Source organism: Netta rufina (genome assembly GCF_964035555.1).
Source record: "Netta rufina genome assembly, chromosome: 5".
In the NCBI taxonomy this organism is placed as follows: Eukaryota; Metazoa; Chordata; class Aves; order Anseriformes; family Anatidae; genus Netta; species Netta rufina.
In genome coordinates, this window is record NC_140128.1 from 44901556 (window position 1) to 44929253 (window position 27698).

The following is a 27698-nucleotide window of genomic DNA, read 5'->3' on the forward strand; positions in this document are numbered from 1 at the left end:
ATTTTATTTTTTTGGTTTTGATTCTGGATGAATGTTCTGCCCAAGCAGTAAACTTCCAGTTTTTGCAGGCACTGGAATCTCTCGTTCCCCCTCAAACAAAAAGATGTGCTTTAAAATAATAGGAGGGAAAAAAAAAAAGCCAACTTCAAGCATTTTTTCCCACTGCTTTCCCCACCACCACTGTACTAAGAGCAAAGCTCTAAATATATAAATAGCCTGGCAAGTGTGTAGTATAAACCACACCCCATCTCAGGGCCACTGTCTTAAAGGAAACTATAATATTAAAAAGCCCCACAGATGTGGAGAACGCAGTATGGTCTGCACTTGATATACTTCTGTGCCTCCCTTTGAAGGACACTGAGTACCTCACACAAAAATGCCTTTTCCCTCTATTTTATTTTTATGAGCAGAGAATTTTCAGAAGCTCTCCCAGCCCCACTGTTTTCCACTCCTCCCGAAGCCATGATGGTTTTTAATGAAGAACAGTGGCTAACGTTACACACACTCCAGGGTTTGGGAGAATGAGGGCTCCTCCCTGCAAAAAACAACATACACATAGTTTCAGGATGTTAGGGCAGGAAGATGCAGCAGAGCACATCTTTCTGCATGACCGAGGTCCCGTCTTGCTGCAGAAGGTTCCCTCGCAGTCAAGGGGCAGAAGGCTGCCCCAGCCTCCAGCCCTCTCGAGGTTCCCAGAGCAATTCTGCCAGCACAAGCTGCAGCCTCCCCTTGTGCAGGCGGACATCTGACACCCAGAAAACAGCACATTTCCAACCGAAAAAGAAAGCAACTTTTCCTGGATATGAAAACCTCTTCTGTGGAGCTCACTGTTGCTATAGTTATAGGAAGTTGCTGAGAAGTAAGATGTCAGGAAGCTGAGAAGAGGAACCAGGTCTTTATAGGACTAACAAGAATCAGAAGTGTTGCATTGCTAAAACAGTAAAATAAATCCCTTAATGGCATGGTTAAACTACACACTTCTGTTATAAAGAAAATCCCGATGTTCAAAAGAGACAGGGAACTAGTATGGAATTCCTCTCACAGCTGAATTTCAAGCTCCTTTGTTCTGCCAGATCTGGACGCATGTACCTCTCACCAGCTTTCCCTTCTTTCTCTACCAGTTCAAATGATGGGTGAATGCCACCCTCCATGCCTCTCATTAAAGCACTTTGCGTTTTGCTCTGCACTGAGTGAGTAACGGGAAAATAAAACAGGACTCCCCAAGAAGCCAAGGCTTTGCTAGCTCTGCTGAAGCTGGAAACTACAACCTCAGCCTGTGCTGTTCTGCGTCTGCCAAAAGCCTTTGAAGTAAATTCTTTGAAGTTGGCCAGAATCAGCTCAGAACTGGAGCAAGCCACGAGTAGGCTGGCTGGGGGGCCGCCTGGGGGCTTCAGTCCCCACACGTCAAGTGCAAGTCAAGCTTGGATTCAGTAGATAAATGTGCCTTTAAAAAAATCACCCTTCTTTTTACAGGTAAAGGAGGCTTCAGTCCTCGCTTACATTCACAAGGTGTCCAGTGGGCTGAACCGCAAATTTCAACAAGTGTCAGGAGATCTGGATGCATGCGTTCAGTTCGGTTACTCCCACTGCTGCAAACAGCATCTCTTGAAAAAACCCATCTGTGATAGCATTGGACTAGATGCCAAAACCCTTCACCGCGCACATATTGGCAACCCCAGACTCCCTGCAATATTTCAGCTACAGGGGTAACACAGCTTTTGTTTTCTCAGAGAGGAGACAGAGAGGGAGTCATCTGCAAAGGCTAACCCTGATCCTCATTTCCACTTTGTAACCTGGTGGCAGGCAGCCTGTAGTTCTAAGGGTTACAACTTCACAGAGCAGAAGTAAGAAGTTTGTGTCAGTTACTTCTAACAGCCTGCCTGAAAACAATCCCAACGTGTTGCATGCCCAGCATGTGCCACCACACTAAGCAAGAGGCAGAGGAACATCAAAACACCACCTAAAAAAAAAATCTGTAAGTGTAACACATCAGAAACATTTCAACCTCTTTGGGATGACCAGCAAGGAAGAGAGCAGAGGCAGTAAGAGTGGTGCTGTACGCACATGGAGTGACAGTGCTTTAGCGAACTGATAGGAATTAGGGCAGTTTCTGTTGCACTGAGTGAGGAATCGGGACCCGCACAGCAGGCAGCTGGCTTTTTGGCCGACAGGATTATGAATGCATTAGACATACTTCGATTCTGAAAAAAATAAAAACACCGTTAAAATTAAACCAGTTACATGCAGGAGATTCTGCACCAGGAACAAACTGCCTGAACTTTTGGGGCACCAGGTCTCATTATACCAATCGCTTATTTTTTTTCCTCCTTTCCCAAAAGCTGTACATTCTTTAATGCAAGTCATTTCCCTCATAATTTAGAGCATCTTCTAGAAGTGCTTTTCCTTCAGTCTCCGACCAAGCTGTATGTAACTATCAAGATGAGAGATCAAGATTATCTTCTTCTGCTCAGGTTTTAAAAACATTACTCGTAGGCTTTTTTACAAGTCAATATTTTTAATAATTATGGTAAGGAAAAGGAACCCGTCAACACTATTTCCTCTCTATTTGCTCTGTTAATTTTGTGGCTTTCCGCAACAGTCTAAATCAAATAATTTTCAAAAGTGAAATCTAAAAGAGCTTCTGCTTTTTCTCTTTTATTATTAGTATTATATTTTTTTTAATATAGTCTGACACTTAACATATTAAGCTCCAGAGCATGCATACTGTTTAAAATGCAGCACCAGAGTGCAGGCATTTCCCTGTGATAAAAATGCTGATGAATTTTTGTACGGCTCTCTGACTGTAAAGCTCTCATAAGGCTGCCTCAAACACGGCAACAGGTTTCCTCCTGGTGATTTGCACATTATATTTACAGAGTTTGTAAGATAAGTTGCCAGTGTTACTCTAGTCAACTTGTTTGGTTATTTATATATATATATATATTATTTTTACGTTAAGACTGACAATTTGAATTTATCTAATAGCTCGGCTGAATCTCTCTGAAGAATCGCTTTCCTCATCTATTGCACATAGACGCGTGACTTGCAAGGAATTCCATGCAGAAGTATTACAGTTCTATCGAAGGAAGAAGAGTTTACAAAACTAAGCACAGCAACATACGAGTTAAGCAAAAATATATTTAACTGGCCTGCTCACCACAGCCAGATACTGAAGCCAAGATCTTCAGGCAAAGTAATGTCAGTTAACATCACATTCAAACCGCCTTGTACTATTTTAACAGCTTTCAGTTTCTACAGCGTTTAACCAGATAACGTACGGATCTTAGCACTGAGGTCTTTAACACAGCCCCCAGACACAAGACTTCATTTTCCTTAAGGACACCACAATGCCCGAAAGAGAAGAGACTGAACTAGACCCTGAACTAAGCCCTCTCATGTTGCTTGCTCCCTGTTTGTGCATTTAGCATGTCATCAACACAATGAGCCAATAAATTGCTGCCCCTTCCTTCCATGCTTTGTTTTCCAAGGGTTCATTGTATTTTATTTCAGTTTATTTAAGCAAGTTTTCTGTCATTGCTGGTACAGAAACAAACGATTCTTATCTTTGCAAGTATAAAAAAAGCCTCTGAAAATATATTTATGTACATTAATTGCTCTAGCCTTATAATTTAGCAACTTAAAATTTGTTTGTTCACTCTAACTGGCAACCACAAATCAACAAGCTTTTAAACCTTGACAAGTTATGGAAATTAATGATATCGGGAGAAGTTCTTTTCACTTTTTCATTTTCTCCTGACAGTTGCCGAGATCAGCGAAACAGCAAAGCAAAACATCAGCTGTAAACCTTCTTACAGTGTGCTGTTTTCCTGAACATGCAAACACTGGGAAAAAACTTCATACTGAAGAAAAAACTTCACGTTCATAAGAGTTGAAGGCTAATCACTGCATGTTAGGCAGGCTTCCTGCAGCCCAGCAGGCACAGCAGCTCCCCAAGGCCTTTTCTGATCAGCTGCACAGGTTCTGATGTACACATAGAGGTCAAAAAGAACTGCTTCGACTGACTTTCTTTTATGCCATCCATTTTCTGAGTCACTCCAGACATTCAAAATAAGGGCATGTGACTTATTTTCCCAACCAACTACTTCCAAGGATTATTGCTTTCATGGGTCATTAGACATGTTCCTGCCCTTCTTCATTGTTTTTGCTGCAGAGCAGGGATGGTAGTTTGGCACTTCCAAATTCATTTCAAATTTCAGAAGAAAAAAGACAGAAAAGGGAAAAAAATTGGGCGCGGGGGTGTACAAGTAGCTTTAGTACAAGGCTCACCAAAATACACTGACGAACGCCAAGCTCTCTTTTTTCACCAAACACCATAAGGAAAGCCGAAGGAGGAGTTGGGGTTGATATTGAAAGAGCTGTGGCAGAGCTGGGAACTGTGTTTGCTTCCCTGGTTTTGGGTAAACATCCAAACATTTGTATGACTAACTGATCCTCATCATTAGATTTGTGTGTAAACTTCCCTGTATCAAAACATTTAGTCTGCATACACTTAGAAAGACATCTTTGCCGCTTTTATTTCCTCTCACAATCCAAACAGAAATGGGGCACAGATTGCTTTTATTCTGATTTTTTTCCCCTAGCTGGAATCTCTTAATTAAAATACGGTGAATGTTACCCCAAATAGATGAAACAGGCAATCAAATGTCCAGCTGCATGCAGAAAGGGTCCCTTACACTAAGCACAACTGAGTACAGTACTTCTCTGCAACAGCTCAGTCACTAATGCTTTGGCTGGGCACTTCCAACAGTGGGAAGAGGCAGCAAGCAGCAATGGGAGAAAATGTCTGCTTAGCTTTGTTCTTCCCACTCCAACCTGTGGTTATTATTTTGGGCCTTTCTAAAAGGAAAAAGGTAATCCCCATCTTGAGGTCAGATCCGTGAGACCAGAGCAAGCACGAACAGGACGCAGGCAGCTGCGGTTCTGCGCGGTCCTTGTTCAAAGGTACTGGCAAACACTAAAGAGAGGTGGAATGGACCATCGTGGACTCAGCATTTACAGGGGGAAAGCAGCTGGGAACAGCAGCTTAAGACTGTCAAAACTGGAGAGAGTACTTCAGCTTGTTGCACAGCTTTCACCAACTGGTAAAAACACAGGCCTTAAACTCAGTCTCCTAACTAGAAATAATTCCTTGACAGCCAAACTACAAGAAAAGTCTAAAAATGGCCTTTTTTTTTGGTTAAAATGTGTAATAAACATCTGAGACAACAAGAATATTAAGCTTCAATAGAAACAAAATGTGTTTGGGGAAACAGATAAGAGCCTTTGGGTAAAATAAACAACGTAAGAAACAAAAATTAATTCCCTAATGTAAACTGGAGGAGGAAGAAAAGAGATTTTGCCAGTAGATTCCCATGTTCTGACCTCTGCATGAACTCCAAGTAACCAGTTTGCAATTTTAAGCAGCAACAAGAATGGAAAGTGCATTGGAAGATAATGAAGGAACCCAGTCCTTCTGACTTTCTGCTAAGCAGCTGAAGCAAAAGGTCAATCAAAGAAAAATATACACTGCACAAAGTTGCAACACCAAGATCCCCCAAAATACTTTCTTGCAACTGTTATAGGTAAAGCAAAGCAAGTCATAGGCATAAATTTACACTCAAAATAAAGCCTCGGAGCCCATGGCTGGTTTTCTTCTGCAAAGTTTCTGCACAAAATCTGTATCTTGGGCTTGGGCTTTAGCTAAATCATCAGTTCAAGAAAAACAGTCTTGATATAAGAGTCAAGTACTGGAATATCTGTCACATTCCCACATTAATGATTCCAGTGCTTAATTAATTTTAGCCTAATCATTTGTATCCACCCCAAAAGAAAATGTATTCAGATCCAAATACCCAAACTATTTTAGGGTACGTGAATGTGTGGATTTTTTGTGAGCTGATGCAGAAGTAACAAAACCCAACTGTGATCCCCAGTGACTAAAATATCTTGAATACAAGTTTATCTGCTGCTACTGCTGCAGAACGTGGCTGGCCCTAGCCCACCTGGCTGTGGCTGGAAGAGGTGAGCCGTGCCTCCTCTCCTCCGGCTGCCCTTTCTCCTGCCCCGTCACTCACCTGACTGCACGGTGAGTTTGTTTGAGGAGCAAGACTGGCGGAAAACTCTGCCAGAATAATGTGAATACCTTTCTGCCAGTTTAGCTATCTAACCCGGCCCAACACAGGGTCAGGCACAGGCCAGCAGAGGGGAAGGGAGCAGCGCACGTCACTGGGCAGCAGCAGGGAAGTAGATGGTCATTAGATTGGCTCAGCTGTTTCATAAAACCTCACCCTCCTGCAAACATAAAGGAAAAGACCACACCTGGTGCAGGTCACCTTCTGCCAGCAGCAGGAATTTCACAGACAAATATTTCAGTGAGGTGAAGGAAGCAAACAGAATCTTTCTGACTGCTGAAGACTACCAAGTTGCCTACAAAATGAAGGTGTGTTCTTTACCAATGGAAAATGTCAAAAACACCATTACTGTGACCCACTCAATTCCCTACCTACCTGACTTACCTGTCTTTCTTTTGCCTATGTGACCCACTTGAAGGCCACCAGAAGAGGGGCAAAAGCCACTTGTCTGAAGCCACATAGATCAGGTCACTTCATTTAGTTCCCTGTGCCATAATTAACAGTGTACATCATTCCTGGATATGCTTTTGGAAGGATTATTTACAGAAGTGCTCACTTCTCCAGCTACGCTACTGAAAACATCCTAGGTTATTGTTATCATTACTGTGATGCACAAGGCACTTCTGGAAGGATTCTCCTCACAGAGCAGGAACAAACAATCCTTTGGCCAGCACCAACAGTGAAATGAATGAACCGGCTGGGAACCCCTTGATGAAATATGTTGTATTCGATAACCTGGCCTACTCCTTAGTAGAGCTTAGTTTTTGTTCACAACAGAAATGGTACCATGTGTTCTTCAAGTAATTGCCATAAATACTGCACAAATTAACTGCTATGAAGTATTTGTTTCTAAATAAACTGTCCTCCTTCCTCTGCACAGTAATATTAGCAGAGGAGACAACTAGAGTGCCTCGAAATAGCAGAACTTGAAGAAGGCAGAAGGAAACAGAGCAACCTTCATTTTGCCTCGTCATGCAAATCAGATATCCGTACTTCAGTGTCACAGAGAAACAGTGCCCAGGGGCACCTCTCTGCTGAGAACGGTGCTCCAATCTGGCCAGAAGGGCTCCTGCCCGCTGTGCTTCTGACCTACCCACAGTAACACAGTGGGCTTTGCAAAGGACCTCCCCTTTTCCAGAGAGGAACACATTAATTCTATTTCCCACAACACATTTTTGAAAGATGAATCTGCAGCAGTTACTGGACAAAAATAATTCACAGCCCACCAAGGGCTCAGAAAGGAATCCTCCTTTTTTGGTGCACATGGAGGGTCCAAAATGCAAGAATGACAGAGTGAGATCATTTACCCTTCCTTGCTTTAGAAGTCATTGAGCTCTACGCAGCCAGTCAAAAATACATGACATCCTTTCTGAAGCGAGATATTGAGAATACTTTCCCATCATTTTAATAAATTGAATGAAAAAATACAAAAGTCACATACAGAAAGAGAGAAGCGTAGTAGCTGCATACATGCTACAATGTTCAAAATGAATATTAACTGTGCTTCTTGAAGACAACAGGACTTTATGTATAACCACAGAATATATGCAAGCAACACAAAACGTCACGTGCATTTAAAGACTGGACAGAAAGCTCAGTGCAAAACCGTACACTACCTTGCACATTGAGCCTTTTATGAGCAGCAGAAGAAAAGCAGAGTTCCTGGTGCTGAACATGCCAAACAAATCATACTACTGTAGTCTTCATACCAGCATAGTCTTAGCTTCTCTCTATTGATAGAGGGAAACCATACAAGCTAACCCTCTGCTCACTGAACTCAGTGCGAACAGAATCTTAGCTTAAAAGTTGCATGACTAGTTGGGATTTTTTTTTGATTTAAAAATGAATTTTAATAAGCTAAAATATTTTCAGACACTGTTTACTCCTGATACTCTGGGAGGACTTTGAACTTTACAGGTATATCTTACTGTTTCCCCCAGTATTTTTTTCCTTCCCTGTTTTGTGCCTGACACATACAACATGACTGGATATGCAGAACATGGCCACATGACTTGGCCAAGGTGCTGCCAAAAAAACTCCAGGAGAAGGATGTAGCTGGTGGTGGTTTTTTGTTTGTTTGGTTGGTTTTGTTATTTTAAAGAACTTCTAGTAATCACCATGCTAGAGGCCACAACACTATAAAAGCATAAAAAACAACATCAGAACAGCTGCTGTTTGACTTCTTAACATCTGTTAGATGAGGTGCTAGAGAAATTTATGCTACGTTACTGCTTAAATCTTATCCCAAAGAATGCCAAACAGACTATGCCGAGTGACAACTTCTAACCCCCAGAAGCCATAACTGTTTGGAGATCCAAAACTGCTGTGAAAACATGAAGACAAATTACAACAGCCATCGGTAGCTTCATTTCTCTTTCTGTATAAAACACTGGTATTAAACTAACCTCGCAAGATCAGGGGTGGAGAATTGAAATGGAAAAGTGAAATAGCAGAACCTTTGAGTGTATATCCATATATCCAAAAGGAAGTAAAGTTTATTAAACATTCATAAGGAACACTGAAATACTGTGAGCTAGTGGACATACCCCAAGGTGAGTAGCACAGGGTGAGCAGAGTATGCCTTACCCTGCAGTTTAGGTTTTTCTCTATAAAGATCTGTAAGGCAAAAAAAAGTAGATGTAGCTAGCTCTACAAGTGCAGATCTCAGTGTAAACAAGCTGCTCTGCTAAAAATCAGGGAAGAGAAGAACCCTTAGCCCCACTGTTAGCATTGGTGAGGGGATGAGGAAAAGAAGGGAGCAGCAGGTGAGTTCATATCACAGGCTCGAGATTTTAGGCAAGCAGCTGTCATTTATATCACCTGTCATTTACATCACCTGGGCTGTCCTTGGAATCAAGGTTAGGGAACACCCAGAGAGGCTGCAGAATCCAGCCCAGGGGTGTTAGATGGAGAACTAAGCACACAAAACAAAGCCTCCCAATTCAGGATAATCTTACTGCTGTATGTTCAGTATGTTGAGAGCTACTCTGTGGCTCATACTTCGTGTACTCACTGAAATCCCTGGTTATTAATTCGTACTGCAGGACAGGTGCTACTTTTAATGATTTTGGGGGCACAGGGGCAGTCGGTTATTTGGGGAGAACACTGTGGGGTTGCTGGAAACTTCTTACTGACAGGTTATGGTCCCTCCTCCCCACCTCCGAAAAGAAAAGCAAACACTGAGTAAGGTTACTGTTTTCCAATTAGCCTGTGGTTCTTCTAGTTATATATTAACTTTCACGCATATTTACCAAACCATAAAACCTGTGTGGTTGCCCTCCCCGCACCACGTACGTTAAGAAAATGGTAGAGAGCCAACACTTCTTGGGCAAGATGCATCTTTCCAGAAACAGCAGCAGCACAGCCCAGCCACTAGCTGCAAGCTCAACGACAGAGCCTTGCTAAAGTGACAAGGCGACGGACACTGCAAATACACACAGCGCCTGAGCCGAAGTTTCAGCTGAAAAATGCAACACACCAAGTGATACCGAGAAAAAAAATAAAGTTAGAAGAAAAAAAAAATCAGGTATTGTTCACCATCACTTCTAAAAACTTCATAGGTAAGATTCTTGTTATATCTGCTTGAAGAGCTGGATTAGAAAGAAGACAAAACAAAATCAAAAACCCAATACACACCACACAACATGGGTCTGCTGTAATGTCAAGCACCTGACCTGCAGAAGTATTGCTGTCTGTCTGTAAAGCTACATCCAAAGCAAGACCTCACAAGCAGGCTTAAGGGAGACTTGGCCAATGCACAGGCCTCGAGGTGGGACGGATTGCCTTCAGGAGCTCCCAAGTTTTTAACTTGTGCCCCAGGCAGTGAGCGAGGCCCTGCTGACAGCTCAGGGCAGACACTGCGAGCAGTGCCATGGGCAGGGAGCCAGCAGCAGAAGAGCAGCAGCATGCCGAGCTCCTGGCACAGGCAGCACCTTGCCCCAGGGAATAGCTTCCCCCAGCCGGTACAGGGCCAGCACCCACCTGAGGGAGGTACCAGCCCAGCCTCCGCCCAACACCACCAGCTTCCCGACAGCCACAAACAGGGAAAAATTACAGCAGGTGCCAGACTTTCTCCCTATAAAAGAGCTTGCTTTCTATCAGCAATGAAAGATGCATAAAACTAGAACTGTAAAGCAACCCACCCCCCCTGCTGTGATCCCTAAAATGATGCACAGTCTACGAAAGACAAACTAAAATGGACAAAGCGAGGGACCTTTCACTCCCCTTAATTCAATTCTCCCCTTTAAACCAGTGCACTGTTAGTACCCAGCAATGAGACTAACACTGAAGTTTTTCAGCTCGATGGTAAAATCATGTAGTGTCCATCCATCTCCAATAATAGCAATATCGAGACAATGAACTCTATTGAGGCATCTAATAAGGCAGATAGTCATTTGCATAGTACATTTTCTGTGACTCTCTGTAATACAACATCTCAAAGACTCAATTCAGACTATTCTCCTTTCCCACAGACGTTAAAAAAAAAAGAAGATTCTTTTACTAGAAAAAGTAACAATGACCCCTCCCCTAATAGGGGAAAGCACAAGATGGGGTTTTCCTGCATATGATGGGTGCACACTCATGTCAGTGTATTTTTCTTCGGTTGTGTAGTTTTTCTTCATTTGTTTTAAACTATAAGCTCTTCACCTCTGCTGTGGGGTGAATGCTCAGAAATATGTACATTTCTGATTTTGCTCTAATAAGCTTCCATGTAGGAAGCACTAGGAGATCCCCACCCACCAGTAAATTTCATCTTGAATTCCTGCACTGCTGTCTTTTCCTTTCATCTCTGCACATAGCCCTGTCCTGCGTGACTCACTGGATTATTATTTGCTGGACATACCGGGACATACCACTGTGCTGTAGATATGCCGGCCTGCTTATGAGTCCTGAGCTTTGGGACAGGCTCTGCAGCGTAGCACTTGGGTAAGCCCAGCAAATCACCTCCTTCCCATCAGGCTGTAACAGCCTCAAAGATGATGCATGCACACGGAGTTTATGCTGCGTGTCACAGTTCAGCTCCAATAAGATCTCCAAGTACTGCTGTAGAAAAGCAGTAATGATTGTGGCCTTCCTCTTTATCTTTCTGCTTTCTCCTCTTTCAGTAAGTAATCCTGGGCTTTGTCAGTGCTTTATTTAGCACAAGGAAACACCTGTATTATTCCTGGAAGTAACTAAGCTACCTTTAACTGTGCACTCAAAACATTGCTGCAATGCACCATAAAATAGCTCCTGCCTGCTCTGCTCTCTGTCCCTCCCGGCGTAGTCACAGGCACACAACAGGAGACTGCTAAATCCCCCATCCTGGCACCCATGCCAGAGCCCACAAAAGGAACAGCAGGTGGGAATACACACGGTAGCTCTTCACACAGACTCCCAGCCCCAACACCATCACCAATCCACCTCTGGCTGCCAACACAAGCTCTCTGCAGCCACCCCTGCCCGGGGCGCAGAGGAACGCCCTGGGCAAGCCCTCAGAGGCTTCCTCCGCCGTGTTCCACAACAGCAACACCGCGAGGGTTTCCCCACTGAAGACTAACCCAGAGCATTGCTCTCACATCAGCCTTCCCCATTCCTGCCCAGGCAACTCAGCATCGGGTCCCTGTGAAAATGAAACTAGATGGCATTTTCGGCAAGCCAGTGAAGGTCAGCGGAAAGGGGGAAAGAGCTGCCGCACAACAGCCCCAGTGAGGAACTGCGCTCAGCTCTTTGTCCAAGTTTCTGATTTTATCAGATTATGCCACAGTGTTAACATTGTTTATGGCCCTATTTTGCGTCTGTGAATCACCCACTCCCAGAGACTCTTCCTCCACCCCGGTTTATAAATAGCACCCCACACAGAACGGAGTTTGTGAAGCACGGGAGACTTGCCGAATCAAAATAATGTATATGGAGCTGACAGTCTTTCAAAAGCCTCCCTCAATTATTTATAGTGCTGGCCAGACAGGCAGATTCCCACATTTTATAAACCCTGTAGGTCACTATCTCCATTGTTCATTCACAAACAACTGTGCTAATAAAGAATTCCCTCTGGTTACAAGCGAACTTGGTTCCCAGCACACTGCTTCTTGGCACAGGCCTTCTGAAAAGAAAGATTTTTAAATAAGTATTACACATTTTTGTATGTATTTGGAAGCAAAATATGGCTAGTCCACAATAAGGTAATAGGACATTATTTACATATCTGCAGACATTTAGACTTTGCAATGTACCTCATGGAAGTGTACCAGTACATCAATACAGGATAGGTCATTCTCTACCACTGTAGCAGACTGACCTATGTTTCCAGAAATTATTTTCTGTGAAAACACATTCCCAATTGTAAGTGTAAAACCCATCAGAGGGGTGCTCGTCACATTAAGTTCCTCTGCGAAACTAGAATGCCATTAACTCTTTTCTCCTGGAATCATTTCCTCGCAATGGGAAGCTCACCGTGCTATCAGCCAGATAACAAAGCAGATAGGGAGATGTGTGTTTGGACTCCAGAAAACTGTTCTCTGAACCTTTGGTCACACAGCACCTTGCTGAGCCAACACACAACCACGCATCTGCTGAGCTCAAAGCCCCAGCAAACCCACAGGTGCAAACACACACCACTGCCCCATTCCCTCTGTCCCCAACTCCATTTACCAGGCAGCCTGAGCAACAGCAGTGGGGCCGGGGCTGGGAAAAGCCCTCGATCTGTGCACTGATGGCAGAGATGAGGGTAGGCAGGGAACATAAAGGGCCTGTGAAAGTCTATCTGCCCAGATTGATTTAACAGAAACAGAAGAGCCAGTGAAATAACACTGGCATTTTCCATTGATAAAATCCCTTCTAAGTGCCTAAGATGAAGGCATTCAAGTACTTCTCTCTCTGATTCACCATTTTTTTCCCTGCAATAAATCACATGGTTATTTGTCAGACTAATGGTTTCTTAATAAGCTGTAGAAGTTAAAACCTGTTAGAGCAAGATTCCTCTTTAAACACAAAGGATCAGTAAAATAACTGAAACACACATTTGGGGAACAGTTAAATGTATTATTATTACGGTTCTTTTTGTAATTTTGTAGATTCAACAAATAAGAAAAAACGGTTTATAATGTTAATAAAAAAAAAATAAAATGCCAGTGCCTGGAAAACATCACAGTGCATTTGGACATCTTTTATGCCAAGTGCATGTTTTTTTTTTTGTTCTTTTTTAATTCTCCTACTGCTTATCTCAACACACAGTTCCTTTTCCTTTAGCCTCTTTCAAACAATACTTGATACTAAACAAAATTAAATATCAAAATGAATTATTTCACACTAAAGGTTCACTTCTCTCTTGTTCTACATTCACAAATACATATACGTGTGTGTATATATGGTCAGAATTGTATTACGCGTTACTTTCATGCAGAAAGACAAAGCAAGAGCAGGAGCCTCTTGCAGTCAGACAGCAGCACTGAAATGCAGTAAGTCCGAGCCATGCGTCATCACTTCGCTGTGTTGCTTCAGCCCCTCCTGCCTCGTTCTCCACCTTCGGGAAGAGAAGCGTTCCCAGAGGGCTCAATAACACTGCTCTCCATTATCACTCTGAAATACTGAGCAAAGGAATTGCAGAAGTAATATTTAACCTACTGTAATCTCTTTCCATGTGAAGAATGTGTCTGTAATCACAGTCCTTGATACCATCTCTGATCAATGCACAGTGAACTATGAGATCATAAATTTGGACTGTGGCATAACTGCAGCAATGGGAATTTCCCCCAAAAGGTCTCACTTACAGACACAACAGGGAAACAACTTGAAATCAGGGAGGAGAAAGAAATTTAATTAGAGCTGACTGAAGCGCAGCACATGGTTCACAGGAATTTTTGCTTTCAATTAAAACACCCTCCTCCACCACAGCAAACTAAATAAACACAAACTAAAACGAACTATGCTGTGACATATATACGCAAAAACGAAGACAAGCATGACAGAAAATTTGGATGGAAACTGAGCCGTACACCGTGTGCAATTACAAGCCAAGTTCTGCAACAAACGCTATTGTGCCATAAACTACATAGGCATTTATTCCACCTCATCGCCACAGCATGTAACCATCCTTTTTCCTCCACATCACTAAAACCCATTCTACCCACATAACTAAAATCTGATTTGAGCTGTGGGCAGAAAAGGAAAGGGGAAAGGGAAGGATGTAAAGAACAGCACTGACTTTCAGAATTAGCCTTTAAAAAAATCAGTGAAGATTCACATTGATGAAAGTGCTAAAATAAGAAATCTGCCACGTTTCTAAAATTGTAACAAGGAACAGTATAAAAATGGAGGCTATCAGGGAAGGATTTGCAATCAAAATGACTGACAAACTGCAGTCAGAAAGAAACATAGAAGGCTTAGGAAAACTGGATATTTGATTTAGAAACCGGTAATGAGACAGACCATCCATACCTGCTTTAAGAAAAGGCCAAGATTTTACAGAAGGCCTGGAGCTTTCACCTCCTTTAAGCTTTAACGGGATTATCTGGCCCAGATAACAGGATTTAGGGAGGAAAGGTTTCAATGCCAGGCTGTGGCACAGCTCGCAGCAGGGCACTGCTGAGGCAGCCAGAGTGCAACGCTGCCCAGGCCTTCCTAGCAAAAGGCCCCTTGCTTTTAATTTCCTTGTAACTTACCTCAAGTGCCTCAATGCGGTGAGGGATTTTTCAGGCTTAGTGCCCATACTTGGCCAGATATATTCATTATTTACGAAATGTGGAAGCCAAAATGCCTCAAATGTTTGAAAAAGTAAGAATGAGTGAAAAACACATGACACGCTGTGCCATTATTAAATACCCCAATGACCTTCTCCTCATCCTGCTGTACAGCACTGCTCTGAATTCTGGCAAGAGGCAGCCTTTTACCCCTCCCCAGTAACCCTCCCTTCGCTGAAGTAGCCTTTGCCATCACTGGCAAAACCTTACGTACATCAGGCAGCTTCGGAAGATCAACATAAAACGGCCGAATTGACTTGTGCCTACCCATGTCTTTGCAGAACTGGAGCAGAGGGCAATAACCAGCACAAAGCTACCTGGAGATAAAGCATGTACTGAAAGACTGTAGGCAAACACTGACTACGCTATATGAGGAAGATTTGGGGGGCAAAAATGGGTGAAATAGCCAAAGGCATGTCAGGAAGCAGCATGGGAAGGCGGGGAAGAGGCAACAGGAAGCTGGGGACCAGTAGCCATGATACACACAATTTTGGAGCTTGTACAAGGCAGATCCAAGGCCATGCCAGAAAGCTGACCCTATGCGACAGGGTCCCAGTCAGCAGGGCACCCAGTGGGGCCCTTCCTCAGACACCCGCTCAGCTGCAAGGCCCATGCAACCTGGCCAGGCTGGTGCTTACCTGGGCTTGAAAGCTGCTTCAGCACAGAAGTGGGAGAGCCACCTCATGGCAAAGGTGCACTGGGGGAGCCGCACAGAGGCATCTTCATCTTTACCACAGACCGTGTCCCATCAGGCTGAAGCTTCCTGATAGCTGCTCCTTCTGATGAGGGGCCAGCACTGAGCAAAGGCAGCTAAACAGGGGTGAAAGAGAAGAGTGTGCCCTGTGCCCTGCCACCACCCTTGGAAGGGCTTTAATTCTGACATTACCTAACTTTCAAGTGCTGGATCTTGCAGCATAGAAATGTTGCCTAACTATAGGCTGCTTGTGTGCACATATGCATGCTTAAAAACAAGCGTGACTGTCAGCAGATACTGATCATCATCAGTGTGTTATAAGCTGCATCCAACTTGTAGGCTCCTGCTACGTGAGGTTACAAGTTCAATACTAGCTGCCTAGAAATGCCTTCTACCAGTTTAAGCAGTATCCAAATTACAAGCGATAGTGTCATATTATCACAGCTGTCAATGGCGCAAAGGACTGGGAATGAGGGGGTTGATTTCTACCTCTCTCATTTCAGGAAGGGATGTCTCATCCCAACAGGATCTAATTAAAAAGAAGGGGGGGCTGACCAGTTTTATTTCCGAGACGAATACGGTTCAGCTCTCTGTAATGAAACAGCACATACTTGGGCACTGCTTCAACAGTTGATACACACTGTTAACTTACGTAGGCTGCTGAAGTCTTGCTCCTCCTGTATGCTGTGTTTACTCATCATCCTCCCCCAATAATCTACTTCCTTTTCTTTAGAAACTTCTGTTCCTGCTTTTGGTTTCTTAGAGATGGACATGATGAAAGAGTGCTTATACCCCGAAGTCAATTAGCCTCTCACATGCTTTCTTTTCTGTGTCCTCCCCAACTGTGCCCACGCATGGTTCTCGTTTTGCTCCCTTTGATGTGTTAAATTTGGGGTAGAAACATCGCAAATTAGAGTCCTCCAACCACCACCCAATGTCTACAGACCACAGATTGCCCACAAGGCCTGTTACTGTGCTGAGGACATCCAGAAACAAACTGTAGGATTTCTTCCCTGGCAAAAAAAAGGATTTGCTGTGTAACCAAAAGCAACAACCAGGTCATTTGTTAGGTACAACAAACACAATTTTGAGTTTGAGCAGCCTGCTGGTAGCCATTTCAAAGACATTTTACTAGCATATTGGTTTTCCCACCATTTCAATACAATGGGTATTATCTTGGCCCCTGATTTCTCAACACGTTCAGAGGTACAGTTTGCTCCCTAGCACCCCGATCCCCCCTCGCTATCCCCACTCACTCCAAGGAGCTGTTTCACAGCTCGGATTTGCTCCGCAACATGCTAAGCATCCCAGATGAAATCTGCTGCCCCACTAAGTGCCTGCCAAGGTTTTGTGCTGCCTCAGTCACACCACACAAGTGGTTTACCACAGGCTGCCCTCTGTCTAGGGGTGAATGTCTATCTCACAGCACAAGAAACCCTTCCCCATCTGTGCCCGATGTAAGGAATGCCTCTCCTATCTACAAACCCACAAGAATTAACCAATTCACTCAGAGAAGAAAGGGACGAGACCCCACAACCCAGCTTTTGTCCAATTTATAACCCATTCATGACCAAAAGGGAATACTGTATTCATAAAACACAGGAAGTTGTGCAAGGGAAGCTTTTTTCCTCCAGCTCTCATTTTTGACAGTTCATGGGCAGAAGTGAATCCTGGTAGAGACAGATGTGGTGGGGCACTATGCTCAGTTTCTACATGCACCTGGCAACTGAGAAAGATTTATTTATTTATTTTTTTAAGAAACCATTGCCAGAAGTCCTAACCCCATCGAGATCCTTTAATATTAGCTTTGTACAAATGCACAATGTCCTACCGTATTTACAACCTCCAGATCACAAAACATAACCAGTGCAAAACAGAGGAGGAATGTGCAGAAAAGATGTGAGGGGAAGCAACTGGAGGAGAAGATTATTTTGACCAGTGGTCACGTGAAACCATGGCTTGGTTTCAGAAGCTATGGCTCAGAGACCTGCCCCAGGAGCTTGGATAGCTTTACCCATGTACATGGGAGTTTGTGAAACTCAATCAAGTAAGCTGCCAGAGCACAGCTGGAAATCAGAACCTTTTCAGACGCTGACAGTTTGTTCAGCTGACAGAAGGAAAGACATCACATCATGTCTTGCTTCCTTGCAGCCTGCAAAGACAAGCATGAAATGGATTTACATAGTTCTGGAAACATCCTGTCCACCCTCCAGCTCAGGTGAGCAGCTCCTCTGCCCTCAGACAAACCTTGACAGCACAAAGTCCTTAAAAGAGCTCGGTCATTAACTTAATCCTCAAACCTCCAGTAGGAGTTCAGAAGTCCTACAGCATCCCTGGATGACAGAGCAGCAAATTCCTTACTTTGGTAGAGCAAATATTAAGAGACCATTGCTCAACAGGGAAAGTGAAATTTGATTATCTCTTATCTTTTCCAAATTTTTCTGCAGGAGACAAAACGTTCAGCTAACCAGGTTAGTACTGCAAATCTTAGGTTACCATTGCTTCAAAGTTCATTTCAACCATCTGAAGACAGCAGTGACAAATACTGTATACAACAGAACTCCAAATAAACCTCAGCACATGAGGTACCTTGTTTCTTTTTGACATCTTTTTTTTTTTTTTCACGACAACCTCAGATTTCTTCCCTGCAGCCAGCTTTGCACACACAGGAGTACAGGGCATCACCCCATCATCTGCAGCAACTGGTCTTTGGCAGAGCTGGACATTGCAATTGACTACTCGATTATCTTTAAGAGGAGCCGGAAAATAAATAAATAGTAGCAACTGTGTCAGGTGACGTAAAGAGCCTTAAAGGTAGGCACTGGAACAAGCACAGTGCACACTGCTCACAGGCCAAAACAGAAAGGCACTGCACAGAATGTGTGTGTAAGCATAACCTATAGGGCACCGTGAAAGACATTGGGAATGACCTCCTGCCTAACAGCACAGGCAGCAGGCAACAGCTTTGCCAGGACGGAGCAGGGGCTGCTTTGTGAATCACAAAGAATTGCCACCTCTGAACAGAAGTATCTTCCTGGAAGTCAAAAACAGGGCAAGTGAAACAAAAGATTTTTTTTTTTTTTTTTTTGGCTGCTTAAACTTTTAGAACTTTAAAAGAGAACTTCTTTATTTGCAGCTCTGTGATGAAATCCTAACCATAGAGACCTAGGAGTCATTACCAAGAGACTGCTGGGGTGAAGAGGAAATCATACTCTGTAGTCAATAATTACAAGCTCTGGCCTTCTGTTCACTTCTGCAGCATACGCTTCCCCAACTGAACCAGGAAATCAACAGATGCATTTAAAAGTATGAAGACTGAGTCAGAAGACAATAGTTAAATACCAGTTTAACCACATACCGTAGGTCTGTCTTGTAGTACTGGGAAATGAGTACTACTCAAGGCGGTTCCAGATATTGCATCCACCTGCAAATATTTGCTGCTGGCTACAGCTCAACACATACTCTCACTAGCAGTGCCAGTACTTTGCAAAATATTGCAGGCAAGAAAGAAAAAGAAAGTTTGCTTAACATAGAGTACAATAAACTCATTATATACTTTAATCATCGAAAGCATATATAGACTGGTTGAACAGATTTTTTTTTAAAGCAGGTTACATGATTACAAAGTTAGCTAAGGATAACTGCTTTTTTCAAGTATTTTAGGCTTTCAGTTTCATGAATACAGAGTCTAATTATTAGCTTCTTTAATGTGAATCTTTTTCTCTAAGCGCGTAGCAGAAATCAGAAATTACGGTGTCACAAAGGAATCGGGCACATGCCCACAATTAAAGCACAGGAGCAATTACACTTTCATTACATAGTCTCAAATCCACATATAAATACCCTGTGTTAAGGCATTTGTATTTTAGATCGACTACCTTCCAGCAATAACGAAAAACCATTCCAGCTGGAGAAAGAAACAAGATAAAAATGCTCTGACATGGTGCTGGAGGACACTGGCCATTAAAATCTTATCTCACAAGAAATAGCTAAACACTTTATAATATCTCATCCGTAATTGTTAAGCTGGAAAAGCAGCCTTTTTCCCAAATGGATTCAAGGCATAAATTTTTTTATACGCTGTTAGCTGCCTACCTTCTCTAGTTCTAAGCATCTCCTAAAAATGTTAACATTACCAAATGCAAGTCCTTGATAAAAGTTATAGACAAAGGAAAGTTGTTTTTTTTTCTTTCTTTAAAAGACACAAAGGAGAGTATTGTTGAGATTTATTAAATACATACAATTACCTGCATTGTTACAGAGATTAAAGGACAAAGGGCCAACAGATCTAATTCCAGATTGTACAGCCTTGTCCTTCTCCGTAATTACGATTTAAAATTGAACTTGAGTTAACACATTCATAATACCATTATCTACAAATGTTTCGCACGCACTCAAAAATATTTATTTTAATGGGGATGTGACAATATCTTTAATTTATATCTATTATGATTGATCATTCAAGTAAAACTAAAGTATGCTTTTTCAAGCATACTTTTTTTTTTTTTGGTTGTAAGAGTAGTTTCAAAACTAGTACAAGGTTCTTTAGAAAAAATAACTAGCTTGTCTGTTAGCCACATCAGAAAAACTGCAAAACAAACTCACATAAAAATCTTCTATCTCAGAAATACTTCCAGAAATAGAAGTTCACACTGCAGAGACACTGGAAAAAGAAAAGGAAAGTATTTTCACTCTGCAGATGCTAATGTTATCTACCTCATGTGAGAGTACCTTGGTCTCCTTTCTCCAGCTGTCAGATACATCTATTGGAAATTGTGCTTAAACACCAGGCCTGCATCTGTGGTGCCCGCAGTACACCAGCTAAAAAGGCCAGATCCTGACCTCAACGATGGGCTGGTTATTTCCCCCGGTGCCCAGCTGCGCGGAACTATACCATGGAGGTGAATTCCCCTCACAAAGAATTATGCAAACTGAACCAAAGACATTGAACTTCCCCAAAGAAAGAGCTATTTCTTTTCATTTTCTTTGTTTTTTCCCCTTGGTTTTGTTGAAGACACACTTTTACAAAAACCGTGAGAAGGAAACTATGCCTACACTTGTATTTCTCCTTTACAAGAAAAAGAAATATTTATCTATACAAGGTGAAGCCATCAAAGACATCAGTTAATAACGCACAGCCTACTTCACACACACACAAAAAAAAGGCACTGGAATCATGACCACAGCCCAAAAAATTATTTATTTTTCTTACTGGTATTGAGCTCCAAGTCTACTATCAGCAGTGGCTGATCCTGCAAGTGGACTGCAAGGTCTTCAAAAATGTCATTCACATAGCAGAAAAACCATGCCCTGTCAATAATTCCCCAAATTCAAATTAGGTTGTGAATGAGAGATCATATGCGCAGCACCAAGAAAAATTAGAACTCCCATGTTTGCTTTCACTGGAGAAAAGTAATGAAAGAAAACAAAATTTAATGTCCTAAAAGGACCCTGGCAATTTAACACTGTTCATTCTATTTCCCTCTCATTTTGAGGAATTTACAAGTACGTAAAGCTTCTGCAGCATGGGAGAAAACAACCGAGTGTAACCACAAAAGAAGGAAAACGCAGGTTGTTGCTAAACTTCTCTACCAACACAACACAACTTTGCATCTGTAAATTTGATGGCTTCCACAAGCACCGTTTTTCCCCTTCAGCCTGGTTTTCATAACAACATCACGATTTAATGTTTAAAAGTACAGCGAAACTGTGGCACACCTAATTCTGTGACAAAACCACTGGTAAGGCTGAGTCAACCTCTCTTGACAGTTCCACACAGCTACTTTCTGCTATGGTGAAACCAACGTGCGTTCCTTCCACCTGCACCCCAAGGCTCACAGTGGGAGCCCCCTTCTTTCTCAGTCAAAGCTCCCTCTTGGTCTCTGAGAGCAGGGCCAGCACACAGGAGCGCTGCCCTTGCCAGGCAGGGCTCCTCTTCACATTTTGACTTTTGTTGGTGCTGGAGACTACCGGCATCTTCCCTGCCATTTCCACTTTAAAACGCACAGGCCACCTCACACACGGACAGGCAGCAGAGCGAGTTTAGAGAAAGACAAGGATGTGATCCCTCCGCGTACCAATCAGACAGTAAGCACCAAATCATCTGTCCTTGAGCTGCTATCGATTGCCGTTAGTCATGGGTCAGGTGATGCTAAGTGAACGAGCTCCCATGGTATTCCCCTTTGTTCCTCTGGAGCACAGTATCTTGGGCAAGTTCAAAATTTCAAGTGAATGCCCTGGGATCATAAGGAAATTGCAGGGAAGGTGGGCAGTGGAAAAAAGCAACCTCCACTTATCTGCAGGGACCAGGCAATTGACACAGCAGGCAAAATGAGCGTCAGAGGGAGGCAGCAGGAAGCATGCAGTCTGTAACACCGCAGACAGTCCCATACCTCTCTGTGTACATAGGCTGGTCTGCCCCAAACCCAAGCTGCATCCTCCCTCTGGCCACTGCCCGCTGCCCCGTCGCCTTCGCAGCATGCCCCTGACTCACAAGCCGAGCAGAGCACAACCAACCTAATCCTGGGCACCTGTGCTTGGCTCCCTCCTTATTTCCTGGTACAGAGTTGGTAGAAAACCCGATTTGAAAACACAACAGCCTCCAACAAGAAACACTACAAGACTGCATCTGCTCACCAGGCTACAGTAGGCAGGCTGTAATTTACAGCAAAGCTCCAGACCCAGTGCTCAAGCCTTGCCTTGATGATTTTATGGGCTCAGAAGCAAAAGTCTCTTACCTTCAGTAGGGGTGGGGGGAGCTCACACAAATTACTCCTTATATTCCAGCCCTAGCCCATATGGTGCACAGTAAACAGAAAACAGTACTACGGTATGTAGATGGCATTCTCCTGCACACCACAAAACCAAACCAATCAACCAAAAAACCATGAAGTCTTTCCAATAAAGAAAACAAAAAGCCCCAACATTTTAAAAGAGACAACAAAGACGCATGCATTACGAATTCACCAATGACATAGTAGATATTTTTTTTACTCATTTAGTCTGGCTAAAACTGTACGACACAATTAGAGAAGTCAAAAATGCACCAATCAAGTAGGAGGTGGAAGAATACAAAAGGGAAGACAAGAGGAGTGCGTAGTACTGGGCAGAAGGAGGCTTCTTGACACTGACCAGGAGATTAGAGGTCATCCTTCCTACAGCCCTTCTCCTCCCCACAGCAGGGCTCTCTCAGACATGAGCCTCAGCCCTCTTCCCTGCAAATACCTGCAGGACACAAGTCTGAGATCCATTACAGCCCCACAGGTCTGGTACCCCAGCAGATTCCAATTCTTCTTCCATTCCTTTTTCTGGCTGTAGCCGTAGACACAATTTCCTCTATTCTGAGATGCTGGTGAAAGCACAGTTTCATTTTCTACCATTGCATTTCTACAGGTGGAGACACAGGCTTTCTTACGTGGCCCAGGCTGTCTCAGATCAATCGGAGTGGGAAAAGAGTGACAGTCACACTACGGGTTTCATTAGAAGGGAACAAGGGGTTCTTCAAATGTCCTGGTGGCGATGGGAAAACAACCCTACACACATTCAGTGAGGTTCCAAACACCATCAACATCAGGCAGACTCTACGGCAAGATATGACTGTTCTCTTGTCTTGCCCTGCCCTCTCCACCAAATGCCCATCAACGGCTCAGAAGATAAGTAAAAGCCACAAGTTCATCAATCTAGCTCTGGTTGGACCACATGTATGCGTCCATTCCTTGCTGGATTACAGAAATACCTTTCCCACTTAATCTTGGATTTTTTCCTGGAATTTTGGATTAATAGTCCCCCAGGGGGCCTGTTTATGTGCAGATACATTTGGGAACAGCTGGAAAGCGCTTAGAGAAAAGCCTTGGTGCTGCTTTCCAGAGCACTGCATCTGTTTTGTTCTTCTCTTCCTGCACATGCCTGATCACTCTTTCCCCCCAGCAGTTGCTTTCTAACGTCTCACACTCTAGCACATGCTCACCTACACTTAGTTGGCAACCTCCCCCCACAATTAATGTCCTCCTCCACACAGTCATCTCCTGCTGAAAGCTGATTTCCTACTGATGGCTCCATTTAAGGCAGGTTCTCTGTCACTCTCCCCTTCCTACATAGCAGTAGACCCTCTCTGCTAAAGAAAATTCAACTAGCTCCTCCTACACTCCCACTGACCTTTGATGATGCTCAAAGTATTATCTACATTCAAATTTTGAAGTCTAACAAAAAGCAGTCACATCAGGTTAGCACCCAGCTGTGCAGAGACTGACTGGTTCAATAGCTTTGCTCATATCAGAAATCTTCTTTTAAGCAAGAAAAAAACCCCAAGCAAACAGATGACTTGGGATGGTTTCATACCTACGAACATCAAATTTCCAGTTCCCAACCACCCTCTGACATTGCTGAAATGCTCACTCCATGATCTCCTGTAATTGTAGTAGGAAGACGGAAGTGCACAAATTAAAATTATATGGATTAGTAAAAAACAGCCCCACATAATAAACAACCCAAAATTTTAAAACAGTAACAATTTCTCTCTCTCTCATACTTCGCAACTCCAATCCAAAAAAATGACATGCCATGAAAATCCTCAACAAAGACTTGCATGTAGCTCACATAATTGAGGAAGTACTAATAATAGCGTGGCTGTTTGCACAGACAACATTTCCACTGTAGGCCTGAATTCTGATCTCAAACACGCAGAAGAAGATATTTGGTTGTGTATTGCTGGCTGTGGACTAAAATCCAAGTACTGGAAACCAACTGAGTGTGCTGCAATACACAGTCGCTGTGCACATCTGTGCCGCGCTGAAAACAAAGCATTTATCAAGCATTGCGGAAGGTGTTCGCAGCATCTGTTCTCGTTTTGAGCATACAGAAGCTCTTGAAATAAGCCTAAACTGTGGTTTAGTAAAAGAATGAAAGCATTTGCATTAGAGCATCAACCATCAGTCACCACAGAAAATAATGCGTCCTGGCAGATGAGAAGTATATCTCCAAGCTCCTCTGACACAAGGAAACACAGTCCACAGCCACAGCTTCCCTTCCGGCTCTCCGTGGCGTAACTCCAGGCATGCCCAGGTCTCTGGACCAGTGAGGCCAAACAAGGGTATCTATCTAATGGTGGTTGCTAAAGGCTTCACCCAGGGGTGGCTTTACAGTAGCAGCTAGGTAGCCTCACATTTCTCAAGCTTTATTATATTTTAAAGCTCTAAAGGAGCCATGCATAGATTTACACCAAAATATTTACTAAATCTTTTTGTAAATGGTACTTAATTTGAACATCTTTTTCTTTCATGTGATGAGTAGAATAATTTTATGAACTAAAATAAGTACCACACAAGAATCAACAAGGATGATTAGCAATGACCAGTACGTAGCAGAAATTAACCGACGTGCAACATACACACATGGCAAGCCCACATTTTAAATATGATGGTGCTTCATTTAAACTCCTCAGTTCAAAATTCACGTCAGCAATTAAGTCATAATCCTATGTAATCGACTCACGCAGCATCAGTAGGAGTTCTGTGCAGGGAATAAGCTGTAAGAACAGGCTGTTAGGTCCACATAAAAGGCATTTGTAATTCTAAGCACCAAAACAACCACACAAACACAGGAGCTTAGAAGTCTATTATTTTTGAGTAGTGGATGTTATGCTGTTGTATCACTACCAGGATCATTCTCAAACCACCAGCTCCCATAAAAACACAAAACAAGGTTCCTTTGTCTTGTTTTTAAAACAAAAGAAAGCCAACCTTGCCCACTATTTTGTAATTTGTTAAGGAAAAAAAAATAGGGAAGATGCTTATCCTTGAGTAAAAGACACCATAGAAAGATCATATGCCTGTCACACCACCGAGGAGCTGCCGTGACACAGCCGTTCCACAGCTCGGGACGCTTCCCGGCCCTCGCGTGTGTTGGGGCTGACAATGCTGCCTGTGTTAGGAGCTCTGTGCCCTCACCGACCCCACAGCCGTCGTCTCAGAGGCAACGTGGAGGCCGGATCCTGCCAAGCTGCTTCCATCCAACTCGTTGTCCTCCCTCTTGCAGGCTAGCAGGGAGACTGCAGACAAGGGGCCATAGTTTCTTACCAGCACTACATGAAGCCAGCTCATGGCACATGCCTGATGGTCCCACCAGCTGCTGCCTCCTTCATCCTTCAGGATAACTCACCAGGTAGCCCCAGGCCACGTCCCTGTACCCACACACATGCCACACCATGAACAACAGTGGCCAGCACTGACATCTGCCTTAACCTGTGCCAAGAATTCACCACACAGAGCCAAACTGTTCCCTACTAGATGCCATCCTTATTTTTAGAGAACAAAACCACATCAATGGTACTTGGAACAGGCAGCGAGACTAATTATGCATAGAGCAATCATTCCCTCCAAGTAAAGCTTTATTTCACATCTTTATTATTGGCATTAATGAGTTACACAAATCCGACACACACTTTTCACACGTTACCCCCCTTACCACCACAAGCAGCCATACTGAAACTTAGCTATTTCAAACAAGTGAATGATTTTCACAGGGACTCGGTTCCCATTCCCCCACCTCTCTCAAGAGATCAAGCAGGTGCTCCCAATATTCAAAACCCTACAAGGTACTGAACAGCACCAGTCAAGAATGCTGGTGGACCCAGAGTCCTGGCTCACTGGTAAGGGTCATGTCACAACCGAGACTGTCAAAAATTGCAGTCTTCAGCATTGTCAGACCATGACTCCCAGCCTTCGTACAACAGCAAAAGGAGATGGAACTACAGAAACACAGGTACCCAAAACTGAATCCGTAAAACATAAAAAGAGGATGAAGCAAAGATTTACAATAACTGTTGTCTGTAATCACAAACTGGTACCGATGTAAGATAAGGAAAAAACAATTAAACAATAGGTGGTGTAATTCTGCTCTGTGACACTCAGGGTGGGCCTGAAACACAAGCCAGGGGAACTGTCAGCACAGGTTACTGAGCACCTTGGTCCATACCAACACATGCTCACGCTTCTGTAGGAGAAACGGTCAAAGCAGAGCAGCCAAGCAAGTATTTCTGGAAGCAAAAGTTCAGCAAGCCCCCAGACATGACAGCTCGCAGCAGTCACGTAGCATACCTATGGAAACGTCAGAGAATCATCAGCCAAGACAAGCATGGGGTGAAAGTCTATGCCAGCCAGCGATGGGTGGATGACCTGGCAAGGGATTACAATTTACATCACCCAAAGGTGTTCTTGGAAGAACATCCTGCATCATGCTCAGGTGTAGAGGTAAGCTTGAAACACAACCGTGCCAATAGAGGCCTCCAGTTGACCCACAGCCGTACACCGCCAGGTCCGCTCTGTCCACAGCACAGCAGGGTTTTACTGCCCAGTACCCACACCTCTCCTGAAGCCTGGGACCCAGCGGGCGACACGCATTGCTGGCGTGGGAGAAGTGCAAATAACGCATTACTAATTAACCAGCAGTGACACAACGAGGGCAGGCTACCCTACACAGCAGGGGGGACTGGAACCATCCCCCAGGTAGCTTTCAGCGAGGCAAGCACCCGGGGGCACCCTCACGCCCGGCCGTCCCGCGGGCTCCTGCCTCCGGTGTCAGCCGGCAGCCACCCCCCCCCGAGCTGAGCTCCCCAGAAGGGGGCAGCCCCCAGGACCCCGGCAGGGGACCGAGCCCCGGTTGGGGACAAAGGCCGGCCGGGAGGCCCCAGCCGCACACCTGCCCTGGGCCTCCCCGCGGGGCAGGTGCGGCGGGCGGGCTGCGCCCCGGGCGGGAGACCCCCGCCCCGCGTCTCGTCTCGCCTCACCTCGGCAGGCAGCAGGAGCAGCAGCAGCAGCAAGAGGAGGAGGAGGCAAGGCAGGAGCCGCGGCAGCCGCCTCATGGTGGCGGAGAGCGCTCCCGGCGCGCTGCCGGCCGCTCAGCCCGACGCCGCCTCCCCCGGAGCCATGGCCCCGCGCCGCCCGCCCCGGCGCCGCCCTCCCGGCCGCCGCTCCCCCTAGCGCTGCGCACGGGAGGAGCCCGAGGGGAGCCCTGAGCGGGGCTCGGCACGGCCCGGCTCGGCACGGCTCCCCCCGCCCCTTACATGGCCGTGCTGCGGCGCGGCTGGCGCTTCCCCGCCTCCCCCCGGCTCCCTGTCACCCCTCGCCCCCCCCCCCCCCCGGTGGCCCCGTCCCTCTCTTC

General features: G+C 44.4%; 1 long non-coding RNA gene across 1 annotated transcript in view; it reads right to left on the reverse strand.

Moving 5' to 3' along the window:
* Positions 1–27395, reverse strand: part of LOC311210595 — a 46189-nt gene extending 18794 nt beyond the window's left edge. Inside the window, exon 1 of the long non-coding RNA XR_014618538.1 lies at positions 27325–27395. This is a non-coding gene — a long non-coding RNA (uncharacterized lncRNA). The remainder of the gene's footprint in view (positions 1–27324) is intronic.
* Positions 27396–27698: the final 303 nt, after the last annotated feature.